Here is a 5,002-nt window from a genome sequence, read left to right as displayed (position 1 = left end):
GTCGTTAAACCCAATAACTGTTTCCATCCCTCTTTGGACTGGCTGATCCTCAGCAGGGTCCACCCTATGGCTCCTGCAAACAATTTCATCCCTATTCTTGGCTTTCCTGACACCATACTCTCTTCATTTTCTCTCTCCCTGTCTGGTAACTCCTCTTCAGTCCCCTAACCAGTGTCTCTTGCTCTGATCCTTAAATGTTGACTTCCCTGTCCTCATCCTGTTCATTCTATTAACTGTCCCAGGAAAGCAAATCCACTTCTGTGAGTTTAATTACCATCCATAATGCAACAAATCCAAAATCTGTACCTCCAGCCCTGACTGCCTTCCTGAGCTCCAGACCAGAATTGCCATCTGCCAACTCAGCATCTCCACTTGAATGTCTCATAGGAACCTCACACCCACCTCTGAGGAATTGAAGCAATACTCTTCCCATGCCACTCAACCTGTTCCTTCTTTGGCATTTCTTATGACAGTAAAATGATCTATCATTACTCAGTTGACACCAGGACAGTAATTTGCAGACTGTTAATTAAGGAAGAGGGCATGAAGAACAGAAAACAAGGAAGCCGTGGTGGTCTCTGGGCTGACCTAGTGGCGGACGGTTTTATACTTGAGCATGGCTTGTTCAGGATCAACTACAGCTGTTTGTGAGTGAAATTGGACACCGTGATGGACTTGGTTAAACCTCCATCTTTACTCTTCTCCAGGGCCTGGGGAGAAGGGAAATGTGTGATATAACTTTGGTGTAGTTTGGCCCTTTCATTTGACTTCGAATGTTTTAACAACCGTAAATCTGTTTTCATATATTTCACGATTTGATTGAATCTGTTTAATCAGTTGGATACTTCGTTTCCTAATGTCCTTTATTGCTATGCACACGTACTTTGTCTCTTTGCTTCTATTACATGCACAGCCAGAATGATAAATAGGCATGAAAATGCTTTTCAATTCCCCTCCCCTCCCCCTTCCATGTGCCTATTTTGCTCTTAGGCATCTAATAGTTCTTTAGCAAATTGTGTCAGAGTCAAGGGCAAAGATAAACTCTCAGGTTTTCCTAGTAGAGGGTTTGGCTGCTTCCTTTTTCCTAGAATGGTGACAAATGTGGTGGGAAGGGCTACATAAGGGCAGGCTTCACTCTCCTTCCACAGTCCACCCTTCTACTGTGTCAGACACAGCTTTCCCTCCCTCCATGGGCCTGTTTATCTGTCTTGGGATGAAACTCTAACTCTTCTTGAGTTTGCTCTGATGATCCCCAGGGATCCCAGGCTCAACCTGATCAGTGGGGCAAAGAAACTTGACCTAGAACCACAGAAGTTTAGATGAAAAATAAGCCTAGTGGTAATTCCATTCAGTTCCCCTCTTTGACTGATAACACTAAGGTACAGATAAGTGCAGTAGTGTGGCCGAGGGCAGAGAACTCATGGGGCCAGAAGCCATTTCTTCTGATTCCCCATTCAGTGATTTCTGCCTTGTCATCCGTTCCTCTTGGGTGTCAGTGGCAGTACTTACTTCCCATGTGTCACAAAATTCCACTATATCTAAAATAATTTCCCCACTGGCCTCCTTTGGCACATGCTCCTACCCAGGCTGGAACACAGAGAGGAGAGAGGATAAAGGTGATTTCTTTTTTGTTTAAGAATGACTGTCTTGGTGCCTAAGGAGCTTGGTCACAAAATTTTCAAGAGGCCAATACAAGTGTTTCTGTGTGTATGTATGTGCGTATGTGCATGTGTGTGTGTTGTGTAAGAGAGATGCTGGGGGAAGATCAACAGCATCTGAAAGACTGTAGAGAATGGCCTCTCCTCCAATGACCTCCAGTCTCCTATCCACACACACCCCTAAACTTCACTATGAATGAATCCTCCTATGGCTGTAATTGATTTTATTTCCCAGGGACAGGCTGGTTTGGATGAAATGACTTACCTTTATTATTGAGGAAAATATTTTAGCTCCAGTTTATGATAACCCAACTCAGAGATAGTGAGGATTCCAGGTGTGTTCAGTGAAAGTTCTCTGTGATGAGAGGCAGGAGATGGCAGAGGCTCTATGGGATGGAAGCAAGGGAGGGTGGAGAGAGGATATAATGCACTTTTCTGCCCTGGAAGGAATTTTGGGAAAAAACGAGATGTTTAAGGAGATATATAAGAAGTTTGAATTCTGGTGTTTGATGAAATTCATAACCCATAGAATTTAAAGTAAAATCTACTTCACTCACTGTTGTATCAGGGGACTTCTCTCTGAGCAACAAAACATGTCCTGAATGTGGCCTCAAGATGAGTGAAGGAGAGACTAGGGCTCTTTTTGGGATCATTGTTTCTTCTCCATCTTTTTTTTTTTTTTTTTTGATAAAATGATCCCAATACTATCATCAAGCCTTTAGAACCCATGGCAGACCCTGCTCTCAGAGGATGACTCAGCAATTTCCACAGATTGTAAAACCTCTGGCTAGGTGCATAGTGCAGGGAGTGGTAAAGAGAAAATTATTAACTTCTGTGGCTGATTTGATTAGGGTACAACTGGGTTAAGAAAACCTATCTGAAATTGGCTGAAACCCCACTGAAATATGTTACCCCAATAAGAAGAAGTCAAGAGGAAGGAATAACTCTGGGTCAGTCACTGGAGGTCCAGATCTTCTCTGATATTCTCTTGGCTCTTCCTTCTTCTGTGTATTGGCATCATCCTTGGGCTGGGTGAAGACAGTGCAGCAACTTCAGACATCACATCTCAACAGGACGTATCCAGTCAAAGGAGAGGGACCATCAGTTTTAAGCAGTGAAGGAACATCTCTTAGAAGCACCCCAGCACAGCTCCTTTCATGGGTCACTGGCCAGTACTGGGTCACAGTCCTCTTTGAAGGCAATTTCATGTCAAGGACAGTGGAGTTAACATGAGTTACCCAAACAAACCATTTGGAGTATAATGGGTGTTGGGAAGGCAAATACCTTGACCACCGAAATCATAGTGAGAACCTGATGGTCTTTAGATTGGATGTTTCAGATCTTCACCACACTTAGAACTGCTTGGTCAGCTTTTAAAACATAGGGATACCTAGCCTTTCCTGCACTCAAATGAATGAGACACTCTGGTGGGTGTGGCAACTCAGCTTCAGATAAAAGGGTCCACATGAATAAAAGCAGAGCAACTGTCTTTGTTGTAGAAATATTTTTTCCTATATGATTGATACAAGGACAGACTAAGAGGTGGAAAAGCCAGGATGCCTCACCCAGCACGTCTCTTTAAAGGACAAAGGTAGAGAGAATGAGTGGAGTCTGGTTTAATTTCAATTTATTACTTAACCTAAATTGTATATGTAAACTTATGTGAGAACTGAAAGGATGAAAAGGGGAAAAGGAGACTCAGTGACTACAATTCATGATGAGCGAAGAACCTGATAGATTGATCTGCAGTAGAAACAACAGAGTAAGAGAATTGATTGCAGTGGAATGTATCAAAGTTAAGATTTCAGAGATCAAGCAGTTCTAAAAGGTAAATATGGGAGTAGTTACCTCATGTAGTGTAGGCACAGCAGAAACTCTCAGGAGTTGGGGACATCAAAATACTGAGAAGCTTGTGTTGTTTGCATGAGCAAGGATGGCATCAACATATACTGGGAAAGAATTGTAAACTAAAATCATGGAGAGAGTGTACTGAGAAGTGGGTAAATTAATAGGGTCCAGATGATGTCAGCCTTGAAAGAACAGTTATGTGCTTGTCTCTTTCTGAGGAAATTAGCATCCCCAGTGCAATGGGATATTGTATAACCATTCCCCGTTCAAACTTTTGCTCTGGTCACACTGCATTCTGAGTGTGAGATTTAAAAAAATGGTCAATTTTCAGTCCTAATCTTGCCCTATTTGTAGTATCTGACTTTTGTTTAAATAGTTCCTTCATGTGTGTTCCAAGAGAGATCCATCTCCTATTTTTCCTCAGACCTGACTACCTCTCCTTCTAAGCCTGCTTTCCTGGTTCCTCCACTTTTTTGAAAAGTTATGGTGGGATCCTTCATGGCTCTTCTTTGATCTGTCCACACTCACTCACCTGATCTAATATCTGATCATCTGCCTTTGTGGCTTTAAGTTGACAACAATATCTGACAAATTCCAAATACGTATCTTTGGTCTAGACCACTCTTCTCCCTCTAGACTTGTCTGTCCTACTCTCTACAGAGCATCTTCACTTGGATACCTAACAGGCTTCTCAAACACACATGTCTAAAATTAAACTCATCATCTTCCTACAAAAATTTGCTTCTCCACCTCATCTCCATCTCAGCAAATGGCATCTCCTTCCTTCCAGTTCCACATCTCAAAATGTCTGGAGTTTACTTTAACTCTATGTTAGAAAATCTTCTTGACTCTGCTTTAAAAATATATCCCTATTCTAACAACTTCTGACCACCTTGACTGCTCATACCATGGTCCAAGCCAACATCATCTCTCACATAAACTTTTGTAGTGAGCCCTAACAGAGGGTTCATTTCCCTTTTTTCCTCTCAGCATAACATCCAGACTAATCCTTTAAAAACATGTCCTCTCATATAGCTACGCTGCAATCATTTTCCATTTCTCTCAGAAAAAAACAGTTTTCAAAAGCCTTCATGACCTAGCCCACCTCCATTGTGGATCTGGTCCTTATCTTCTACTACTATCTCCAGCGCTCACTAAATGCCACCAGCATTAACCCACTTGCTGTCACTTAAGTATTATAGGAATATTGTTTCTCTCTGTCTTAGTGTTTTGTGTTGCATGTCCAGGAATACTCTCCCACACATCCACATACCTCACTCTCTTGTCTCATTCAAATTTTTGCTCAAGAGCCACCTTCTTAATGAAGTCTTTTCTGAACATCGTATTTAAAATAGCATCTAACACTCCCACTCCCGACAATTATCTCTTTTCCTGCCTGCTTAATTTATTCCATATCTCCCTCAAGCATTTGGGAAGGACCTAAAATTTTAACCTGAGTTGCAAACTAACACATTAATTTGCCATAGTTTCATGGA

This window comes from Ceratotherium simum, chromosome 32, assembly GCF_057802395.1.
Source record: "Ceratotherium simum simum isolate JZ-2026a chromosome 32, ASM5780239v1, whole genome shotgun sequence".
Classification (NCBI taxonomy): domain Eukaryota; kingdom Metazoa; phylum Chordata; class Mammalia; order Perissodactyla; family Rhinocerotidae; genus Ceratotherium; species Ceratotherium simum.
This window is presented reverse-complemented; position numbering follows the sequence as displayed.